This window comes from Equus asinus, chromosome 6, assembly GCF_041296235.1.
Source record: "Equus asinus isolate D_3611 breed Donkey chromosome 6, EquAss-T2T_v2, whole genome shotgun sequence".
NCBI classification, from domain to species: domain Eukaryota; kingdom Metazoa; phylum Chordata; class Mammalia; order Perissodactyla; family Equidae; genus Equus; species Equus asinus.
Window position 1 is genome coordinate 67,836,652 of NC_091795.1, and position 10,362 is coordinate 67,847,013.

Genomic DNA, 10,362 nt, shown 5'->3' on the forward strand with positions numbered 1-10,362 from the left:
ACAACTAGGATATACAACTATGTACTGGGGCTTTAGGGAGAAAAACAAAGGAGAGGGGGAAGAGGAAGATTGGCAACAGATGTTAGCTCAGGGCCAATCTTCCTCACCAAAAAAAAATTGATTACATACTAGACGATGAAGCAAGTTTCCATGGAATATCATTCTGGCTAAAACCTCTGAGCACAATGCAGGTAGTCAGCGCTTAAAGACAAAAGGGTAAGTAACAATTTTCTTAATATTTGGAAATTAAAATAAATTTCTAAATTACTGATAAATCAAGGAAAAAAATCATAATGGATATTAAAAATAAATACTAAGAGGGGGTCAGCCCAATGGTCTAGTGGTTAAGTTTGGCATGCTCCACTTTAGTGGCCCAGGTTCAGTACCTGGGCACAGACCTACACCACTCATTGGTGGCCATGCTGTGGCAGCGACCCACATACAAAATAGAGGAAGACTGGCACAGATGTTAGCTCATGGCAAATCTTCCTCAGCAAAAAAACAAAACAAAAACAAAAAACCCCTAAGAAATGACAGAAAATAAAAATACTTCATATAAAACTTGTGGGAGGCAATAAAAGTAATGTTTTAAGAAAAATCCTTAGCCTTAAATGCTTATAGTAGAGAAAAATAAAAGTTGAAAATTAATGAGCTAAGCATACAACTTAAGATACTAATAAAAGAGTAGCAATATTAATCTCAAGAAAGTAGGAGGAAGGAAATAATGGAGAAGAGCAAAAAAAAAAATCAATGAAATAGAAAACAAAGATACAATAGAGATAATTAACAAAGAATAAAATTGGAAATGAGAAAAACATTTGGCAAAACTGAACAAGGGAAAAAATGGAGGGAAGGCAAAAATAAATAGCACATTAAAATTTTAAAAAAATAAATTAAAGAATACGTATTAGGAAAGGGGAAAGAACAGTAATTGTACATTGATTAAAATTTCCAGTTAACAAGGAAATATTTCAGATTATATACAACATCCAGATGTGGGCTGTTTACAAGATACATACCTGAAACATAAGGACATGAAACGTTAGAGTATAAGGTTGGAAAAATGATATGGGAGGCTAATGCTAACAAAAAGAATGATAAAGAAGCTATATTAATATAACATCAAATAAACTTTAAGACAAAAAGTTCAAATAATGCACCACTAGTAGCATAAAAATTACTACTTAACGATAGAGTTTTAAGTCACTAACAAGTTGTAATAGTTCAAAACTCCCGTGAACTTAACAAGGACACACACACATACACGTAAAAACACATTGACAGAAGTACAAGTAGAATTTGTTGAATCCACTATCAGAGTGGAATATTTTACACATATCTCTCAGCAACTAATAGAATATGTTGATAAAACCTCTTTGGAAGATGATTTGACGTTATCTTGTAAATTTAAAGACTTGTGCTAACCTCACAACCCAGAGCTTCCGCTCCTCGGCATGTGCCTAAGAGAAACTCTTGCACTTGTGAACCAAGTATGTTTATATCCGCAGTGTTTGTATTTGAAAAAATTTTAAGCAACCCCAAAGTCCAACTGAATGGACAGTTGGTATATTCATACAGTAGAACAAAATACAAGACTGAAAATTAATGAATTTCAGTTACATGACTCAACCTGCATGAGTCATAATTTTGAAGCAAATAGGCAGTTTTCAGAAGAATTATGCCATTTGCATGAAGTTCAAATAATGCAAAACTAAATACTACGTTGTCAGGATAGAGACACATGTAATAAAACCACAAAAAGAAGTGTGGGATTATAAACACAAAATTCTTGGGAGCAAGCTTGTGAGGCAAACAGCAGGGGTGGTAGGGGGGTCACCTGGGAGCACATAGGAGTATCAAAATGACTAGGCATGTTTTATCTTTTAAGCTAAGGGCAGGTAGCACCATGAGAATTCATGGTGTATTCTGCATAAATTATAAGGGTTCTTTTGCAGTTATTCAATAATATGAATAATATAATATGATATAAAATAAATTTATTTGATTTGGTCAAATAAGATTGACTAAAGAGGAGTAGGACTTTCAGAGTCCTCAGATGAGTTTGCTTAGGGAAGGTCTGGGAAGTTATGGAATAAAAAAATCAGATACGTAAATAAGATAATTTCTCTTTTTCCAAATGTAATACAGATCCAGAAAATGATTTTAAAAAACTATTAAAATATCTGTAGCCCTCTGCATCTTCTCCAAATTCTTAATGTCCTTTTTGTTTGCAGTAAAAGTTAGACCTGACCTTATGGGTTTATCAGTGTTAAATAATTTATTTTTTCCTTTCCTAAACTCATATTTCTTCTTTCTTGTGTCATCTGGATCTCTGTAATCACAGTCCCTTACAAGATTAGATAATCAACTGTCAACCTCCCCTAGAGTGAGTAGGGTGGGACTCTTCAGGCTGTGTGTCCCCTGGGGCTGGGGAAACATTCTTTTACTTGTGGCATTACTCAGGGCCCCAGAACAGATGAAAGCGAAGTCGTATCCTGTAAGAGTCCAAGCAACAAGTCTCAACTGGATAGTTGACAAAAAGGGTTGGGTGGAAAACTAGGCCTGAGGTATGGAGGCCATAAAGGGGATGATGTGTAAGAATGTGTGTGGGGGTGGGGGATCATGGGCAAACTGGGGTGCTAGGAAAGCTCAGAGTAAGAAGTAGTAAAACAGAGAAATGGGAACCAACTTGGACAAATTTGGGCAACAAAAGGCAAAAGTGATAGGTTTTTATGAACTCCCTGTACTGTTTGGTGGGTGTGAGCAGGCTTCATCATACAGGAGTCAGAAAGAGATGCTTTATCTTCCTGCTTCATCTTTCAAAATACTGTTTTTGTTTTAGATTATTCCATCAAAGTCACTTGTTTCTTTTATTTACCGACTTCTATACACATAATATTTCACTCTTAGTTCTTGACAGAAAATTGAGCTTCATCAATAAAAGTGTCATTATTGCAGAGGGTGGTCAGTGGCATGTAAACAGATAATTTTGGCAGACTGTGAATAAAATCCTAATCATCGATCATCTTGTAAAGAGGGGAAAAATAAATTTAGTTTCAAAGGAACATTTTAATCATAAAGCAGTGAGTAAAGATTGCATTTGAATTCAAGAACCAAGACGTTCGTTTGATTATTTTGGATTTCCTGATAGCAATGATTTCAAAGATATATTACCTACATCTCTGTTTTCTGATCACTTGCTTATTGATTCCTAAGTCTCCAGCCAAGGAAAGGTGTTAAAACAGGTCACCTTTAAAAATCAGTAAATAAAATAGAGTATGCATGCTTGCCCAACCCAGAGATGAAGAGAACTACGTTGGCCACATTCCTTTCCCTTCAAAAAAAGTCACAGACTACCTTCTAGTGCCTAAGAACTTTTGGTCAAATGACTAAAATCATAGAGTTTGAAGACTCTTGAAAATAGGTGTCTCAGTCAAGCAATTATTAAGTATCATCTAGGCTAACAGAAAAATAAGTTACATCTGTTTCCTTCATTCCAAAGTTAAAACTGAATTCCTGTTGGATCTAGTAGCAGTATTTTAACTGAATCAGAGTGTGGGATGAGAACTATGAAGGAAATTAATTGCTGCTATCTAAAAAGGCTGTAGGCCAGAATCTACTGCCTTTGGTTGTATTTTTTTTCTTAAAACTCTTCTCTTTCCCCTGATCTTACAGTAGGAGACATTTAGTACTATGAAAAGAAAATGGAGAAAAGTGTTGTCTTACAGCAAGAAAATGGAAAACTGCCTGTCCTCAGACCCTCGTCTTCGTGGTGGTTTGCGCACTTGTCCATATCAGAAGTCAGCTCCTGCTTGAAGAGTTCATGAAGCCTTGGTGAGTTCTCAAGAGGTGGAAACATTGGTTATGATAAAGTTTGACCTTTGGAGAACTTTAAAAATTATTTCATATGAACATTTTCCTTAGTGAAGCTCAATTTAAGCAAGCAAACAATAAAACAAATAAGCACACCAAATTTTGAAACTACTGTGTAATAGTGAAATACATGAACTTTATCTAGGACTCAGGAGTGATAATTTAGTTTAACTAGATGCTGAAATGGATTATGGGTAAATTAGAATTTTTAAAGAACAATAACCATATAAACAATCCTATAAATATGGTAGGGTTATATTTCCCCTGCCTCCTCACATAGGTCATCTGATACTTATGGCATGGGTCCTGATGTTGTATAGTCCCTTAATAATAAAACTCATACTTGTACATAGAAGAAAAAAAATGATTTATCCCAAGTATTTACAAGGGTGCCCTTGCAACTATTTGAACATTCTTCATCCGTTTGTCCTCAACAGATTTGAAGATATGTTACAAAAATTTTTTGAATGTACACGGAAACCATGATTTAAGCTTATTATTAAAGTCAGTACAATACTAATTCACCTTACCATCTGTGGCGAAAAGAAAAAAAAGTTGTTTCATATTTTGGCTATTGTGAACAATGCATTTTGTTTGTTTTAGAAATGAGCTAGTTGACAAACTTGGTACCTCATTATCACTATAATGTACATGGTTTGGGTTGGGGTCTGGAATTTGTTTTAAGTCCCCCCCAGGTAATTCAAATGGGCTCCCAGGGTTGAGAATAACTGAGTTAAACCACTGATGCCTCCTAGAGGGCTTTTTGATTGCCTTCTTTTCTCTCCCAAGTGAGAAAGCAGAAAGCAGTAGTTCTCTCAAACGTATAGCAGTGTAAGAACTCTCCACATTGGAATCATCTAGGGAGCTTTATAAAGACTGGTGCCTAGGCCCCAGCATAGTGACCCACTAGCATAAGAAATAAAAGAATGAGGGGCTGGCCCGGTGGCACAGTGGTTAGGTGCACAGGTTCCGCTTTGGTGGCCCAGGGTTTGCTGGTTCGGACCCCGGGTGCGGACATAGCACCCCTTGGCAAGCCACACTGTGGTAGGCGTCCCACATACAAAGTAGAGGAAGATAGGCATGGATGTTAGCTCAGGGCCAGTCTTCCTCAGTGAAAAGAGGAGGATCGGCTGCAGATGTTAGCTCAGGGCTAATCTTCTTAAAAAAAAAAAAGAAATATAAGAATGAACGAATGATATAATTATAGGTTTAATCTTCAGGGTAGCATAATTTATATTTTTAAAAGTAGATCATCTGAAAACTAGTATTAAGTTAAACCAAATGAAAACGTTGTAGATGCATGTAAATAAAAATCGTCAGATATCAGCAATCTAATACTTACCATTAAAAATAAGTTACTTATGTTACACGTTCTAAGTGATTGCAATGTATTAGCACCAATTCTGAGAAAAGATGCTCTAAAACTTAATTTATTCATTCGTAAAATGAGAGATTGTCCTAGGTGAGGCTGATGATGATGATTATGATGTTGATGATGATAATGATGATGATAGTTATTACCTACTAATCACTTGCCAAGGGTTAGGCAATATGTTAAACACTCTACATATATTACATTGCTAGTCTTCACCAAACACCCTATGATATCAATGTTACTTCCATTCTATAAGTGAGGGAACTGAGGCATGGAGAAGTTAAATAACTAACCCAAGGCTATGGCACTATTCCATGGTAGAGCTAGGATTTAAACTTGAACTGACTGCAGAGTCTGTGTTTTGAACTTCTATAAGATGTGACCTCTTCAAGGATCATGGAGGTTCCTTCCAGGTCTCATAGTTATAGTTCTCCGTCATACAGAATAATGGCTCTGTTTCCATCTGGGCCTGTGGAGATGGCTTGTCATACTCCAAGTCTACCTTATTTCTTTATTGGTTGAATTTTACTTTGCCCCTGCCTTCATCCAGAATTGTATAAGTCAGCCAGATATTATCTTATTTGAAATCACCAAGAATTCTACTGGCTTTTTCCTCTTGTTTAAGGGGTACTAATGTGCCTGACATTAGATTAGATAATAGTTATTCAAGATTAATGAAGCACAGTTCTTGTCCTCAAGGAGTCTCAGCCTAATATGAAAGATAAAAGATACTGTGTTGGAATAGTTCCATGAGAGTTATGAACAAGATCCAATGATGGTAGAATAAGATGGACTAATTCTTCTTGGTGTACCAGTGAGATAATTCATGCATGGAAGTTTTCATGTAAGGAGGGACATTTGACTGAACGTTTTCCAGACCTTCAAGAAAGGACAGAGGTTATTGCAAGAGGACGAAACTGCTGTCAATTTGCCTGGATATGAGAGAGTTAGTACTGCATGTTAGTGGAAGCTGATAGGCTCAGTGTAGCAAGACTTTAAGCCATAGTATGGGATTGAAAGTTTATCTGGCAGGCAATGGGATTCTGCCCTCCCAGTGGGAGGACACTAAGACTTTTCCACCCAAACCTAGAGGACTCGGCTGCTGCCTCCCTTCCCCAACCCCCCGCCGAGACTGGGGAAGTGAGCTTTGCCAGAGTGACTTCCATCTTCCCTGTACCAGTGCCATGGTTTTTCTCATTATCTACCTCTGGCACCCATGAGCAGGTCTAGTTTTTCTGCCCTGGCTGGAATCTCGAGTTCTATTATCACATAAAATGGTGACAGCTGCTGTTCTTGTCGCTTTCATAGGGTACATTTTTTTCAGCTTTTCACCACTGTGCCTGCTCAAGACCCCGCTTGTCTCCAGGAGGTAACTTGGAGGAGGAAGTCATGGCTTCAGAGTTGCTGACAACCTGGTCTCAGGGTCCGGTGACCTTTGAGGAAGTGGTGGTGGACTTTTCCTGGGAGGAGTGGGAGTTGCTAGAGCCTGCTCAGAAAATCCTGTACAGAGACATGATGCTGGAGAACTTTAGGAACCTGGCCTCAGGGGGATATCATCTCTGTAAGCCCAACCTGCGTACCCAAGAGAAGCAGGAAGCTGGGGACCAAGAAGAGAAGAATTCTCCAAGAACCTGTACGGACCTGAAGTCTCAACTTGAAACCAGAGACCACTGCAAAGCAGATTGAAGTTTGGGGAAAGCCAGCTACTGGCAGGAAAAGGTGCAGACCTTCTATGGGAGAGAATCCCTGTGAGTGCAATGTAAGGGAGAAAGCCTTTAGTTACCACTTACCCTTAATCGGCACAAACCAACTCAACATGGAGAGAAACTCTAGGAATACGATCTATGTGGAAAAGCCACCAGAAGGAATTCTAAGCATATTATGCCCAAGAGAAATTACACAGGAGAGAAATGCAGTGTATGTAAAGAATGTGGGAAAGCATTAGTTATCCTTCATCCCTTAGGATCCACGTGTGATCTCATGCTGGTGAGAAACCCAAGGAAAAAATTGTTTTTCATGGATGGGTAATCCCCAAAGGCCTTTTAAGAAACCTCTAGTGGTTACCAGAGGGGAAAGGGGTAGAGAGAGCGTGAAATAGGCAAAGGGAGTCATTTGTTTGGTGATGATGGAAACTAGACTTTTAGTGGTGAACACAATGTAATATATACAGAAATTGAATTATAATGATGTACATTCACTTGAAATCTATATAATGTTATAAACCAATGTTACCTCAACAACAACAACAAAAATTATTAAGAGCTCAGTCAGGGCAGGGGCTGGGGAGAGGGCTAGGAGCCCGGGGCCATGAAACCGAAGTCCTGGAAGGCCCCCTGCTCGAGTTGCGTGTCGTAGGGTGGGCTCATTGTGGGGGTCTCCCTGTGAACTCCTTGTTAAAGTTGCTCACATCAGTGCATCCTTTTATCGTGAACGTGAGGGCAGCAGCAGGCAGCAGGGTGTCCCAGCTCAGTGTTTTGAAGAAGGGGTGTTTTTTCACATCCTCTGCATCCCTCTCATTGGACAGGAAGCAGGGGAGTGACCTGCTCATATCTAAGTTTGGAAAGATCACATTGTAGAAGGTGAGCCAGTTTTCTTTACCTAACATTGTAGTACATTAAAAATATGTACTGTAGATGTCATCATCATTATTATTATCGTCTTCAAATATTAGCACTAGGAAGGTCTTGGAAATGTGGTCTAACACCACCAACAGGCATAGAGTTTTATATTTTATTTAGAAGAAGCCAGGCTGGGAAAAAAGAGGTAAAGTTCTGTATCAGTTTCCTGAGTAGTTGGTGTAGGGAAATAAAATAATACTGCTTGAAGCAAAACTATGCATTGCATCATATTATACTTAAATTCAGGATGTTTTCAAAGAATTAGTAAAAGAAAAATTTTGAGATTTCTTAGGTGTTAAGTCAGAAGAGGGTATTCTAGTTTTCTTGAGGCAAAATTTTAAGCAATTTAGGCATAAATCAAGATCCAAAATTTGTTGGTAATCTAGTTGTTTGGAAAGAAGATTTTGTCATAGATAGTTTCATGATTAACTTCACAGACAAGTTCACAGAAGTTTCATTCACAATGTAGCTGAAGCTAGAGTTCTTTTGGATGCCACTCAAACTAATTTAAGCAAAAAAAGTGGTGATAGTGGTGGGGGATGTGGATTTAATGGCTCACAATCCCTGCCAGGGCAAAAACCACATCCATCTTGATCCCTGGTTGCATCTCCAGTACCTAGCAAAGTGCTTGGCATATAGTAGGTGCTTACTAAATATTTATTGAATTAATGAAAGAAACCAGCCACAGGAATGGCAGGGGTTTAGCTGGACTTGAGACAGGATGGCAGCTAAGGATTTGAATGCCCCCTGGATTCTCTTTCTTAGCATTCCCATTTTGTGTCTCTTCACGTGTTTGCTTCGTTCTTTCAAACCAGGTCATCCCTGTGGCTGGAAACTTGGTCATGTGGAACATTTATGTTCACATCTTGCAGATTTTGCATTAAACAAAACTCTCTCTACTACTAGAATTGAAACTCTAAGGGAAGAGTTTCCAGTGAGCCCAGCTGGAATTCAGTGCCTGCTATTAGAGCAATCAGCCATGGCAGGTAGAATCAAGTAAGAACGTAGAAGCCACATTGGATCTGTGTGGTTGGAATGAGGGAAGGGGATTTTGCCAGTTTTATATTCTGCAAACTTTATCATATTTTAAGAGAAGGGCCTTATCCAAACTAATGGGTTATAAAAAGAAAAAGGAGGTGTATCCCCTGTTTTTAAAGTGTATGTTCTTTATGGTGATTCAAGATGACAAGATCTGAAGGACGAGAACCTTCAGATATGTAAAAGAACACTGGAATGAATGCAAGTTATTATGGTGAAAACACACAAGAAAGAAAGAAAAGTATAGGAGAACAAATGAGAAGTAGTGAGAAAAATCTTCCTAAGGTACATCTGGAGGTAGATTTTCAAGAGAAATGCTATTTCATTCAGTCAAACATTTATATACTTGTTGAGCAGCTACTATGTGCCAGGTATTGCAAATGGATCATAGTTATGTCAGTAAGATCTGTAAGGCAGAATTTTTGCCCCAAATAAGCTGCAATCCACCTGTGTGAAATTGACTCACATGAAACCATCCATATGATACCAGCAGTGGGAAAACATAAAGGCTACTTAGAGAATTATGTAAAGCTTCCCACAGACAATGTTCACTCAATTTAATAGCAGTAAGGTTGGTGTTCAGAACCCCTGTCTTTTCATTTTCATCAGCATCTCCTTAGCTTCACCCAGTCAATGATGTAGCTGTATATCCTCATGTATATGTTGGATGTACACTAGACAATAACAGTCTCCGATCTTCTTTTTGTTTTGTTTTGGAAGTTTTATTGACCTTGAAGGATATTTCTTTCCCGCTGTCTCTGTCTCTGTCTCTCTGTCTCTCTCTCTCTCTCTCTCACACACACCCCTTGTGAGGTGTTTTTGATATACCCACCTAGGGGTCTGAATCATTCCTAAGAACCCATTATTACTGATATTTTCTAAATCTCACTTTCAAGTGCAAAAAGTGCTCCTTTGTTTTTTCAGCCATATTGTTGCAACATGGCTTAAGAAAAGGTCAGTATGAGAGAGAAATTTTAGTCAAGTTCCACAACTGTCCATATGGAGCTTCAGTAAGAAACTGTGCTTCCATTAAATAAATCCTATTTGCTCAATTTCCTAAATATTGTATAAATACAAAAAGTTCTATCACACCTACATCAAGTGAACCAATGCCAAAGAATATGTTTTGTTTTTCCTCATGTGTGTTTCTTCTCTTTTTGAACACCTTAAGTTGGGAATCTCTTCCGGCTTGCCTTCTGCAAATTGTTGGGTACAGAAATCTTATTGCAGATGTGAAAAAATGTGCAGAGAATCCTGTGATTCTGATAATGCCCAACATGAAGAAATGCTTTTGAGGGTTAGTCCTTGAACACTGTTCAGTCCTTTGCTTAAGTCAGCTAATGTTTGCCAAGTACCTGCTCTGTGCTAAAGGCACTGCTGTGGACATTGGAGGTGCAAGGATGAATTAGACATGAGCACCGGAACTGGTTGGTAAAGCCTACTTTTCTTGCCACTTCA